The sequence below is a fragment of the Schistocerca nitens genome, chromosome 2 (assembly GCF_023898315.1).
Source record: "Schistocerca nitens isolate TAMUIC-IGC-003100 chromosome 2, iqSchNite1.1, whole genome shotgun sequence".
NCBI lineage: Eukaryota > Metazoa > Arthropoda > Insecta > Orthoptera > Acrididae > Schistocerca > Schistocerca nitens.
In genome coordinates this window covers 549,262,411-549,277,167 of record NC_064615.1, presented here as the reverse complement: position 1 = coordinate 549,277,167, position 14,757 = coordinate 549,262,411, and positions in this window count along the sequence as shown.

The following is a 14,757-nucleotide window of genomic DNA, read 5'->3' as shown; positions in this document are numbered from 1 at the left end:
TGGATCGCTAGCGAGCCACTCCGCAGATGGGGACGAAACCCTTAGATCACGGCATAATTTCCCGGATATTTTATTAATTGTGACAATTCCCGTCGTGAAACTATACATTTTACAAAATCATTATTTGCTGAATCGGTAAGTAGCGACGATCATGAATGAGAGGTCTCAGTTTTTACTTTCTTAGAAACGCAATACGTAGCATTTGGCAGCTGTTACGGCGGTGGCTAGTAGATGACACTGTCAGTGCCCCTTGAACACTAAACGTGTGTGAACGCAAGTGTGTTGCCAGCACCGCGTGACGTTGGCGAGGCCTGTTCACCCCTCATTGCCCCTCACACCCCTAACACCCTATTTGCTGTGAGTCGATGGGCGGAGCTTGCGTTCTCTGCTTTCCGCACCCACTCCGAATTCGTTCTTCTTCTTGTGAACAGACTGTACCACCGACTTCACAACGGCCTGTGATGCAGGATGTGTCGGATATACAGCTGATCGCTACGGTCGCAGGTTCGAATCCTGCCTCGGGCATGGATTTTTCTGATGTCCTTGGGTTAGTTAGGTTTAAGTAGTTCTAAGTTCTAGGGGATTGATGACCGCCGCAGTAAGTCCCATAGTGCTCAGAGCCATTTGAACCATCCATACAGCTGATAAGAAGAGATTTTTCATATAAATGTTTAAGGGGTGTGAAGGGAAATCATGGAAAAAGTCACAGAGAAAATGGAGCTAGCGTGGTACTGGCGCTGGTGTCGCGCCGTCACAGCTCGCTTTGAACTGCTTTGCAGTCGAGCGGACAGTGTTGCGCTGTCGCTGCAGTGGAGCCACCGAGGAGTCGCCGCAGCCAGCACCGAACTGGCGCTGTGGTGGCGCAATAGCTCGCAGCTCCCATCACTGCCACGAGTTATAACATTTGTGTCTTGTGAGAAATGTCCCAGCGTGTGCTGCTTAAATCGTTACCTAGTTTCGTTCCCTGTATTTTAGTCGTAAGTCTACGCAGTGGCCCGTAAACGAAACTGCGGCTACGCCAGAGAAGTCACCCGGCCGTATGTACACAGTACTATGCATGTGAAGACAGGGCGGGCCGCTAGTTTAGAATATATGGACTGTAGTACAGCTAAGTTCCTAAGGGTACATTCTCCTCAGTCAACCTATAAAATAAGCGATTTTTACGATTTTTTGGGAAAAACTAATCAAGCAATCGACGCAAATCTTCTTGCACACTATTTATTGATGTTTCGACAACATTTTCTATTATTCAAAAAGAAATTTAGTCATCATTAAGCCGCAATACGAGGAGTTAAAGTTGCTCTTTGCAAAATGAGGTGTATAGATGAGGGATGTTCGGCAGTCTGCAAATATTATCTGAAATCAGAAACCAAAAGATCTTTTTAATCTAAAGGATATTGTGCACGGAGTAGTAGCACATGAAATTTGAAAGAATAATAAAATGGCGGACCTTTGAAAGGAAGATACAGTTTTGTCGTGTGTTTTTGGTCACATTACTTGCAATAATAATAAATTAAAATAACAAATATGAGCCTGTTGCTTCTTGCGGACACGCCCGAGGAGTAATTCAGCAATATTTCAGAAATATATCTTTATTAGTGTGCCGGCAATCCATTCAGCTTGAGATACTGGATTGGCTTGTGGACACACTAATGAATATATATTTTTGAAATTTGGCTGCATTACTCCTCGAGAATGTCCACTAGAAGTAACGGGCTAATTTTTCGTTATTTCAGTTTATTGCTATTGCAAATAACTTAACAAAAAACACACGACAAAACCGCACCTTTCCTTCAAACGTCCGCCATTTTTCTATCCTTCCAAATTCAAACAACTGTGCTATTACTCCGTGTGAAATGTCCTATAGATTAAGAAAACTTTGATTTCCGGTAAGATTTACAGACTGCAGGACGTCCCTACCAGCCTAATTTTGTAAAGAGCATCCTTATGTCTTCGAATTTCAGGCTTATTGGTGATTGAATTTCTTTAAAAAATCAGTTGCCCAGTAATGAATAAATAATGTGCTAAAAGATTAATTTATCCAAAAAATCGTAACAATAGGTTATTTATAGGCTGACTGAGGAGAATGGACTCTTAAGAATGTTTTTATGTTTGAAACGTTGTGTTAGTCTCATACTATAACCTGAACATCATCTACGAGAATTTTAGAAAATTGTTGCTCATTAGTAAAGGAGACCGCATATAGGAACCTGGTGTGACCTATTCTTGAGTACTGCTAGAATGTTTGGGTTCCTCACCAGGTCGGATTAAAGGAAGACGTCGAAGCAGTTCAGTGGTAGGCTGACAGATTTGTTACTGGTAGGTTCGAACAACACTCATGTGTTAAGGGATTGCTCAAATGGGAATCCCTGGAGGGAAGCCGACGTTCTTTTTGAGGAACACTATTGAGAAAATTTAGAAAACCAGCATTTGAAGCTGACTGCAGAACGATCGCCGCGCGGGATTAGCCGAACGGACTCAGGCATTACAGTCATGGACTGTGCGGCTGGTCCCGGCGGAGGTTTGAGTCCTCCCTCGGGCATGGTTGTGTGTGTTTGTCCTTAGGATAATTTGGGTTAAGTAGTCTGTAAGCTTAGGGACTGATGACCTTAGCAGTTAAGTCCCATAAGATTTCACACATATTTGAACATATTTGAGCAGAACGATCCTACTGTCGCCAACATAAAATTCCGAAAGGATCACGAAGAGAAACTATGGGAAATTGGGGTTCATACAGAGGCATATAGACATTCGTTTTTCCCTCGCTCTATCTGCGAGTGAGCAAGAAGGGAAACGACCAGCGGTGGTACAGGGTACCCTACCCCACGGACCGTATGCTGGCATGCAGAGTATGTATGTAGGTGCGGGTGTAGATTTTTCACTGTACAATTCTTTTTTCGGTACGAAGGGACCACAAATTACCTCGAGGCAAAGGCTATCATTTCTGCAGGCAATAGCACTACTGGCGTCCAGGAGCACCACTGTAGCATTCAGACAGTCTGAACGACCAGCCAGCATGTTTTCACAATGCAGGTAGCTCTCGAAGCTACATGACTCGATTTACGACTCAGTTGGTCGCGTGGTTTGATAGGCATTGCCAAACCGAATATTGTTTGTTTTGGAAGGCTTCTGGAAAGAAACGATCTTGCTGACTTATTGTTTTAGTGTAAGAATATGTAAGAACACTTACTTATAATACGGAATTAAACAATCAGAATTAACTGTGTCAAAACAACGGAAAAAGTAGTAGCTTTAACGGAAAAACCGCAGATCTTCAGGCATAGTTAGTACACTACTGGCTCTGAGAACTATGGGACTTAACTTCTGAGGTCATCAGTCCCCTAGAACTTAGAACTACTTAAACCTAACTAACCTAAGGACATCACACATACATGCCCGAGGCAGGATTCGAACCTACTTTCGCAGCGGTCGCGCGGTTCCAGACTGTAGCGCCTAGAACCGCTCGGCTACTAATGGCCATTAAAATTGCTACACCACGAAGATGACGTGCTACAGACGCAAAATTTAGTCGACAGGAAGAACAAGCTGTGATATGCAAATGATTAGCTTTCCAGAACATTCACGCAAGGTTGGCACCGGTGGCGACACCTACAACATGCTAACATGAGGAAAGTTTCCAACCGATTTCTCATACACAAACAGCAGTTGACCGGCGTTGCCTGGTGAATCGTTGTTGTGATGCCTCGTGTAAGGAGCAGAAATGCGTACCATCACGTTTCCGACTGTGATAAAGGTCGGATTGTAGCCTATCGCGATTGCGGTTTATTGTATCGCGACATTGCTCCTCGCGTTGGTCGAGATCCAAAGACTGTTAGCAGAATATGGAATCGGTGGGGTCAGGAGGGTAATACGGAACGCCGTGCTGGATCCCAACGGCAACGTATCACTAACAGTCGAGATGATAGGCATTTTATCCGCATGGCTGTAACGGATCGTGCAGCGACGTCTCGATCCCTGAGTCAACAGATGGGGACGTTGCAAGACAACAACAATGTGCACGAACAGATCGACGACGTTTGCAGCAGCATGGACTATCAGCTCGGAGACCCTGGCTACGGTTACCCTTGACGCAGCATCACAGACAGGAGCGCCTGCAATGGTGTACTCAACGACGAACCTGGGTGCACCAGTGGCTAAACGTCATTTTTTCGGATGAATCCAGGTTCTGTTTACAGCATCGTGATGGTCGCATCCGTGTTTGGCGACATTGCGGTGAACGCACATTGGAAGCGCGTATTCGTCATCGCCATACTTGGGTGTCACCCTGCGTGATGGTATGGGGTGCCATTGGTTTACACGTCTCGGTCACCTCTTGTTCGCATTGATGGCGCTTTGAACAGTAGACGTTACATTTCAGATGTGTTACGACCCGTGGTTCTACCCTTCATTCGATCTCTGCGAAACCCTACATTTCAGCAGGATAATGCACGACCGCATGATGCAGGTCCTATACGGGCCTTTCTGGATACAGAAAATGTTCGACTGCTGCCCTGGCCAGCACATTCTCCAGATGTCTCACCAACTTAACGTCTGGTCAATGGTGGCCAAGCAACTGGCTCGTCACAATACGCCAGTCACTACTCTTGATGAACTGTGGTATAGTGTTGAAGCTGCGTGGGCAGCTGTAGCTGTACACGCCATCCAAGCTCTGTTTGACTCAATGCCCAGGCGTACCAAGGACCCTTATTACGGCCAGAGGTGGTTCTTCTGGGTACTGATTTCTCAGGATCTATGCATCAAAACTGCGTGAAAATGTAATCACATGTCAGTTCTAGTATAATATATTTGTCCAATGAATACCCGTTTGTCATCTGCATTTCTTCTTGGTGTAGCAATTTTAATGGCCAGCAGTGTACTTTTGGTCGTAGCGAAATCTCATTTTATGGAAGAGATAAATCTTCCTCACTCAGGTATCGCAGAGCAGCACACCAGTCGGTCAGGCATTGGCATGCGATGGCACTCGCACCGAATGTAACGCAGTTCGTTAAGAGGGAAAGAAGGGGAGCGCCTGTTTGAATGTGCTACGCATGCAGGCTGCGGCAGGTACGCTTGTTTGCTGGCAGGCAGTGCGGCGTGCAGCCTGCGTATGCCTCAGTGCTGGCTGCGCGTCGCGGCTATTTGCAGACGCCGACAGCGGCTCCCTGCAGGCGGTCCGCGCGCCCCCGTTCCCACGGCTGCGCGTGCTGAGACGGCCGACACTGCGGTTATTCGTGCCGTGTGCTCGCATAAACTCGATAACGGCGTCACTGCGCCCTCGCTGTCAGTTTAGTGCCCTTTTATCATCCAGACTGCGCGACATAGAACTTGGTGCGCCGTGAATCCCGCCTGCGCAGCAGTACCATATAACCTGGATGAGTGAGATGGCTCAGCGGATAAGGCACTGGACTTCCTTTCCAAAGCAGAGAATCTGAAATCTCTTCTCCCAGTTTTATGATAAGCTTCACCACAGCAGAAACACTGTATTTATTAAGGCAACTGAACACCTGAAATACGTCATGGACAGCTGTCAGGCCGCACTACTGATTTTACCGGACTTCAGCAATGTATTTCACACCAACTTTGGCACACTGCTCAGAAAAATTCCAGAACAAAAATTTCAAGTAGTACGCTGAAGTTATTGGAAAGCTATTTGAAAAGTAGACAGCAATGTTTTCTCTGTGGAAATGAAAAACCGTCCTGGAAGCACGTTCTCTGAGGAATGCCACAGGGGTCACTCCTAGGTCCGTTATTGTTTCCCTTATATGTCAATGAGGACGCTTTTGTTCTGTGCTCTTCTAAACACGAAGTAATGCAACACATTTTTTTGTCTGAAAGCAGGGAGGTTTTCCCCAGGATTCCAGTACAGCATATAATTCCTCACTTTCTTGTCTACAGAACGCTATTTTTCAACATGATCTCCGTTCAATGGGACGGCCTTATTCGAAATTACTGGTAGGGCCTGTACGCCCACATGGTCCCACTTTGCTTGTCGATGTCGTCTTGCTGCATCAGTTACCTTCCCACCATCCATGTACTGTTTCCCATGGAGCGCATCTTTCATTGGGCCAAACAGATGAAAGTTGTAAGGTACAAGATCCTGGCTGTTGGGTGGATGAGGAAGAACAGTCCAATGAAGTTTAAAGAGCTTCTCTCAGGTGCGCAGAATGGTGTGAGGCCTCGCGTTAAGGAGAAGTTCGTTTGCATTTTTTTAGCGACGAACACGCTGAAGCCGTTTCTTCGATTTTCTGAGGGTGGCACAATAACTTTCAGAGTTTTCCTTTGCACCATGAGAAAGGACATCAAGTAGAACAACGCCTTGAGAGTCCCAGAAGACCTTCACCATTACTTAGCCGATTGAGGGTGCGACACTGAAGTTTTTCTCCGGAGGAGAGGTGGTATGGGGCCGCTCCATGGGCTGACGTTTTTGAATCTGGTTAGAAGTGATGAATCGATGTTTCTACAAGAGCTTATGAATATCTGCGGTGCTCCGGTTTTCAACCAAAAGAAACTCAACGACAGCTCTCTGCTTGGCCCTCACCTCCATTACAAACGCCATTTCGAAGATATTCAACATGGGATTAAACAGCCAAACGGTTGCACGTAAACGGTAGGTACACTGACCTAGGTTTCGACACCTACTAGAGGTGTCTTTATCAGAATGAAGTGTTGCTAAATCGCAAAATTAAATTGCTGATAAGCTATACGTGAAAATTTGGAGCAGCTATGAGTCGGATGCTGTTACCAGATGGGCATACGTGACAAAGGCTAGAACGTTTTATTTTACTTTTAACTTGAGAATAGCTGCTCCAAATTATATTGCCTTTTACGGAAAACCTAAATCAAGATGGCCGGACACGGGTTTGAGGCGTCGTCCTCCCAAATGCGAGCCCAATGTGCTGACTCGAACGAACTGCAGCTTTTAAGTTCAAAGTAAAGCACTAGTAGGGACGCATTGGAGACGTCTATGGAACTGTAGTGAACATCCATCATGGCTCGGAGCACTATAGGACTTAACATCTGAGGTCATCAGTCCCCTAGAACTTAGAACTATTTAAACCTAACTAACCTAAGGACATCACACACATCCATGCCCGAGGCAGGATTCGAACCTGCGACCGTAGCAGTCGCGCGGTTCCGGACTGAAACGCCTAGAACCGTTCGGCCACCGCGGCCGGCGCCACGAATTACCACCGCGAGTAATCTTCGTCTAGAGCTACATATATATCCCGCGAGTATAGTTCGATAACATGTGTGCTCATTGTCGTGTTGTCGTGAGCACATTCTTTCCTCCAGCACGTTGGCATGTTGGGATCACCAGAATGGAGTGGCATGCCTATTCGCCGGACATGAATCCATTCGAACATGTGTGGGATCGATTGAAAAGAGCCATTTTTGGACGTCGACGACGACTTCGTAGTCTGCGGAACTTATGCAGAATCGCAAGTGAAGAGTGAGACAATTTGAACAGTTGATGGTCTCATCGTTGATACATCACAACAGACTTAAGCCAGTCTCCTAACAAGGGGACGTTCCAACATGTTTTGGCGTTGCTCCAGTGTTCTGTGAAGAAAACAACCCCCCCACCCGGGAGAGGATTTTGTCATTCCCGAAATGTTTGGTTTTCTGTTTTGGTGATACGGGCGTATTACAAATAAATGTATACGCCTGTCCCAGAGTAATTTTTTTTGTTTCCTCTGCCATGAATTTCGAAATAAAAGGGTGATGAAAAATTTGGTTGATGTGTGTCAAACTCAGACTTTTCAAAGATGAGGCTGTTGTTGATGATGATGTTAGTGGCATCAGATGACTTTGTTGTCGGACACTGCTGAGGAAGGACTGTTTGTAAGTGTACAGATAGAAATGTGCGGTAAACAAAGCAAGTGACGCCTCATTATTTGAGAAAATGGTAATTTCAGTAAAATAAATGAACAAACAACCTTAATTTTCTTCTAGTGGCAGTTAGCGGAAATACAACGTACTTTCATGTAGACCCGTGGTTCGCGGTTCGTGTTATTATGACCTGCTTGGTCCTCAGTGTGCGCTCAATAGTTCTTCAAATTTACGCTGTCGTCTATTATGCAAATGAAATTCGGAATGTTCCTCTTCGTTGTACGTGTATCGCTTTCTATTACCAGAATCAGCAAAATTATTCTTGGACTGTGAAATGTTTTCTAGTTATTTTATATCTTTTACTGAAGACTTTTCCGGCCTTTCTGTGCTAGAAAAAGTTTATTTAGCTTGTTAATTTTTGTTAAAGTTTTAATTGGTACTTCAGTATTTTCGCATCGCATACTTTAGCTATAATGGCAACGGGGCCACTCTTCTACAACAGAATGTGGTTTGTCTGTTCTCCTTGAATACGGCAGAACTATACTCACGTTCAGGTGCTTATAGCACACTGCTTCGCACTGGTGTATGCTGGGGCATTAGGGCGTTAAGACAGCGCTGCACGTTAGTGCTTCTTTAGTTATCCTTATGTGTGAAGGAAACATTCAGAAAATTAATTACGTGTCATGAAGAAATTTTAGGATCAGACAAAGAGTTTTGTGATTGTCAGAAGCAGCCTTTCTCGGCTAACGTAAAGCAGACTGAGAAGATCTTTCAATTCGAATTGACATTGCACAAGTATTACACACGTACTTGTTCACTGCTGTCTTGAAGGTGATATGCAACAAGTACAGAGAGAGAGGAATAATCGTTAGGAGAGTCAGGGGCAGCAATGTTCAGCTTTCGGCCTACCTCGTGTATTGCCACCAGCGATGGAGGGTGAACATTTAAATGGCTCTGAGCACTATGGGACTTAACATCTGTGGTCATCAGTCCCCTAGAACTTAGAACTACTTAAACCTAACTAACCTAAGGACATCACACACATCCATGCCCGAGGCAGGATTCGAACCTGCGACCGTAGCAGTCGCGCGGTTCCGGACTGAGCGCCTAGAACCGCTAGACCACCGCGGCCGGCGAACATTTAACAACGCTAGCCACCACTGCTGGCGTAACGTCAGAAAAATCAGTAAACAAAAATCAGCCAAATATACCGAGACGAAAGTCAACAGCATTCGTCCTAGGTAGTTTAAGGTATTGGTCAGATTTTGTACCATAAGGTAAAAGTATCAGAGGGTAATGCTTCCGTGACTTTTGTCTGTAAATGTTGCATTTATTTAAAGGATGATCACTGGTGTGGATAGATATGAGAGAAGGGGATATAATAATGTATAGTAATCTATAGTAAAAGTACGTTTGTTGAGAGTAAAGCCACTTCTGGGAAAATATACACCGTATCAGCAAGGCATGTCGACAATTCAGTGAGGCTGGAAGTTTAAGACAGTACTGTTCCGTTCAAAATTAAGCAGTTTAGACGGTACTGTGCTTTCCAAAACGAGGATAACTTAAACTTTTGGAGCGATTCACACTAGAGGCTAGCAGCTTGCACCCGGTGAGCACGCTGCGGCCTCGAGTATACGGCTCCGTTGGTACAGCACCGACGCCTCGGGACGTTTCCACTGCAGCGGCGCACCGGCACGGAGCAGCAGAGTACATCGATCTCAATCAGACACTGCGCGCCGACAGCATTTGCCTGCCGGCTCACCCACGCGTAACAATGGACGGAGCTCGGGTATGAAGCCAATTACTAATGAGATCAAGTATGCCGGCATGCCAAATCGCCGTGTGTATGCGGTACCGCTAACGCAAGTGGCGTATACCCTTCGAAATGATGTCGTTTAAGAACGCAAGGGAAAGAAAGAGAAATTGTGTTATGTTTCATTTAGTGGGGCTTAATTGAATGATATGTTTTAAGTCAGTACCTATTGTAAAAGGCAATGGAGTGAAACCTGCTATCCACGGCGGCGACGCCTCAGTCACGGAGAGAATTACATTTCCCTCGCAAATGGTCCTACTGTGTAGGGTGTGTCCCCTGTGTGTACAGTGCAGCGACAGTGTAAAGCCAGAAGACAGGCTCGAGAGCCTGGAACGCAGGACACGGCAAAGCTAACTCGGCGTGTGGGAAAGCTAGTGCGTTGGATAGCTAGCGGCGTCTGAGAGTTAAAACTGGGTGGTAGTGAGAGCAGGGATTCATTCTCTGCTCTGACCTCACTCTCCATTGCTAAGTCAAGCGCGCGAAATGCCTGTCTGCGCTTGCCTCCATACTACTGCGCAACCGTATATTAAAAAATTTGATAATTTGAAGTCTTGTACACAATAAAACGACACAACACAAAGGAATTGCCGGCCGGAGTGGCCGTGCGGTTCTAGGCGCTACAGTCTGGAGCCGAGCGACCGCTACGGTCGCAGGTTCGAATCCTGCCTCGGGCATGGTTGTGTGTGATGTCCTTGGGTTGGTTAAGTTTAATTAGTTCTAAGTTCTAGGCATCTGATGACCTCAGAAGTTAAGTCGCATAGTGCTCAGAGCCATTTGAACGAAGGAATTATCCAAACTGGATGGAAATCGATAAATGCGATGTTCGTGTAGACACAAAGAAATTATTACAATTTCAGGAAAAAATCGATGTGTTATTCAAGAGAAAGCGCCTCAAAAATTGAGAAAGTTAGTAACGTGTTGGTCCACCTCTGGCCCTCATGCAAGCAGTTATTCCGCATGGCACTGATTGATCGTGTTGTTGAATATCTTCTGGACTGATATCATGGTAAATTCTGCCCAGTTGGTGCGTTAGATCGTCAAAATCCGGAGCTGGTTCGAGGGTGCTGTCCATAACGCTGCGAAGTTCTCAACTTGGGACAGATCCTCCGATCTTGCGGCCAAGGCAGGGTATGGCAAGCACGAAGACAGGCAGTAGAAACTCTCACTATGAGCGCACGGGCATTACATTGATGAAATGAAAGCACAGGATGGTTTACCATGAAGAACAACAGGACGGGGCGTAGAACATCGCCCACATACCACTGTGCTGTAAGGATGCGGCGGATGACCACCAAAGGCCTCCTGCTGTGAAATGAGATGCCATCCCCTGGCATCACTCCTGGTTGACAATCCCCATGGCGGGCGACAGTCAAACTGGTCCACTGCTGCATCTCCAAACACGTCTCCATTGGTCATCGGCGCTCAGTTCGAAGCGGAACTCAAGACAATTCTACTCTAGTCAATGTGATTCGAGGCCGCATATGCCCGACATTACTGAAACGGACTTGCAGAGGTCAATGGTCATCCGCGGATACTGTGCCGTGAACTCAGTCCCCTTTCTGTGTGGCACCTGCTATTTGGTCCTTGTGGTCACCAAAGCACCAATCGCACGTCGGATCGATGATGATAGATTCGGGGCTGTGAGTGCTTGCTCTGTCTTCACGTTCTGTCGTCTCTCTGGTTCAACCACTGCCTTTATGATGCTGTGTTCGACTATGGTTCACCCATCCCTGCCAACATTGAGGAATGGTGGCGTCGCTCCTGTTCAAATGTCGAGCGATTCGCAGATTACTCGAACGGGCTTCTTTGAGCCCAATTAGACGTCCTCTCAAATGCTGACATCTGCGTATATTTTTTACACGCCTATCTGTGAGCCATTCCGTAGTTACTGTTCAACTGAGTACACGGAATGAAATTTGCTAGGAGTTTATGCCTTGTTATCGTCACGTCTCCTGTTTACTATCCTCGCCAGGTGCGCGCTGAAATTGCACTGCAGCGTCACATGTTCATCCATCGGCCGCCAAAGTTTACAATTTTGCATTTTCCACCGATACCTGTATGAATATCAACTTGTGGCCAGTTTGCATAACTCCTCCCTGGTGCGTCGATTTTGTTACTGAAATGGTTCAGAAGCACGTAAACGTAACTAATGTTGAGTTTGAACCTCGTCAGATGAAATAATTTCCAAAAATATCTAAATTTTACAAAAGTTTTACAATCTCTGAAATTTGAAGACACGAGTTTGAAAATTACTAATGGTACATCGACGACAGAAAGTGCAGTTCGGATGACAAAGTCTAATCAAAACTCTATTTATTAAAATGAGAAACACTTTTTGAGTATAATGCTCTTTAAACATTTGTCCGTTGTAAGAAAGACAGAAAGTAGATATAATTCCAGCTGTGAGAGTTATTACGAATTCAATACGGCAAGAAATGAGTAGCCCCCTTGCCGTTCGCACCGAAGAAACATAAGCAGGCCCTGGTCAGTGCTTTGTCTGTCTGTCAGAGCCTGGCGTTGTATTCACTCGTGGCGGTAGTAGTTGCAAACATGAGCACTAGCTTCGTACGGTCGCAGGTTCGAATCCTGCCTCGGGCATGGATGTGTGTGATGTCCTTAGGTTAGTTAGGTTTAGGTAGTTCTAAGTTCTAGGGGACTGATGGCCTCAGAAGTTAAGTCCCGTAGTGCTCAGAGCCATTTGAACCATTTGCACTAGCCTCGAATGGCAATAGGCGTAGGAAATGTGTCATGAGAAAGACAGTGGTTGTAACTGATTCGCAATGCGTAATACTGAACTTTCGTGCGTATATTGCACAATCATTTTCCTCGTCTATTCTCGTTTATTGAGATTTTCTGTGCGGCCAGTATTCAAAATCTGTGTGGCGAGTGGAGCATTAAACATTCCATTTTTAAGCGATCCAAGCTATCCTTGATTAGTGCGGCCGACCTTAACAGAGACAGAATGTGTAATTAAAAGAACTGTGAACACGAGTTTGATTCTGAATTGTACCACTTTGCTGTAAACTGTTACTTTTCTTATGAGAAGTAAAATTTGTGATTAGCAGACGTCGCTATATCGGAAAATTCAGGGCACCGAGCATGGCAGCGAGGCAGAAAGGAGCCGAGTGAACAATGGGAGAGCTGTTTTATGGATGTTTACGAAACAACCGGTCAAAAGGACAGAAAGGGCAAGAAGTGTATCGGTGTACGGTAGAATGGGGAAGGCGCTTTCAGTCGGTATTAGGCTAGTGTGGGCGGCCGGAATGAGGATGGCGCGTGCTGAGTGTGGCGAGGGACGATAAAGGCATCGTGTAAGCAGCGAGAAGGGAGAGAGGTCCGCAGTTCTGGCTGCAGCGGCTGAAAAGCGGAGAGACGCAGTCATCACTGCACGAGCTAAAGTGCTGAAAGGGACTCGCTGTAGTTAATTTACGGGTGGGAAGAAGGATTTCTGTTCAAAAGAGGACTGGACGACCCATAGTCTTTCCTCTGAAGCGACTTGTTTCAAGGAGGGTCTCGGGAGTTTCTAAGGACGTAACTGAGAGATAGCTAAGCCTTGCCTCTCAATGCGAGTGAAGGAAGGGAGCCTGGAATTACTCGAGATTAATAAAAGAGCACATTTTTAATTCGTGTTGATGTTTTCTGGTTGGTAAGTAGCCTTTTCACATTAATTGTTTCCAGATATTTTTGGGTATGTCGCTGTATTCCGGTGTGTGTAGTAATCTAAATTCAAATTGCTCTGAGCACTATGGGACTTAACATCTATGGTCATCAGTCCCCTAGAACTTAGAACTACTTAAACCTAACTAACCTAAGGACAGCACACAACACCCAGCCATCACGAGGCAGAGAAAATCCCTGACCCCGCCGGGAATCGAACCCGGGAACCCGGGCGTGGGAAGCGAGAACGCTACCGCACGACCACGAGATGCGGGCTGTGTAGTAATCTTTGCGCATGTTAGATATAAGTGAACGAAGCAATGTTCAGCTGACATTATAAACCAACTAGCGAACCTGGAAATGCTTTGGAATTGCTAAATACACTATGTGATAAAAAGTATCCGGACATCCCTAAAATATACGTTGTGTGGAGTGACGCTTCATGGTACACAACGTGTGGGTATGGCGAATGCCTGCCACCTCTTGCCAGGTACTCCATATCAGCGACCTCGAGAGAGCAGAATGGGGCTCTCCGCGGAACTCACGGACGTCGAACGTGATCAGGTGATTGGGTGTCACTCATGTCACTGCAAGTACTTTGACAGGAGGGAGGTGAGAAAACTTGGATTTCATTGTCGAGCGGCTGCTCATAAGCCACACGTCACACCGGTAAATGCCAAACGACGCCCCGCTTGGTGTAAGGAGCGTTAACATTGGACGATTGAACAGGTGAGTGGAGTGACATTGTGTGGCCTGACGAATCACGGTACACAATGTGGCGATTCGGTGGCAGGGGAACGTCATCTACCAGCTTGTATAGTGCCAACAATAAAATTCGTAGGCGGTAGTGTTACGGTGTTACGAAGTGTTTATCATGGAGGTGGCTTGCACCCCTTGTTGTATTGTGTGGAACTATCACAGCAAAGGCCTACAGTAATGTTTTAAGCACCTTCTTGCTTCCCGCTGTTGAAGAGCAATTCGGGGATGGCGATTGCATCTTTAATCACTATCGAGCACATGTTCATAATGCACGGCCTGTGGTGGAATGGTTACAGAACAATAACATTCCTGTAATGGACTGGCCTGCACAGAGTCCTGGTCTGAACCCTATAGAACGCCTTTGGGATGTTTTGGAACGCCGACTTCGTGCCAGGCCTCACCGACCGACATCGATACCTCTCCTCAGTGCAGCACTCCGTGAAGAATGGGTTGCCATTCCCCACGAAAACTTCCAGCATCTGATTGAACGTATGCGTGCGAGAGTGGAATCTGTTTTCAAGGCTAAGGGTAGACGAACACCATACTGAATTCCAGCATTAGCGATGGAAGGCGCCAGGAACTTGTAAGTCATTTTCAGCCAGGTGTCCGTATACTTTTGATCACATAGTATGGGAATTGGATGTACGTCTTAAACTCTTTCTCTACCCTCTATCCATCTCCTTCTCCACCTCTCTCTA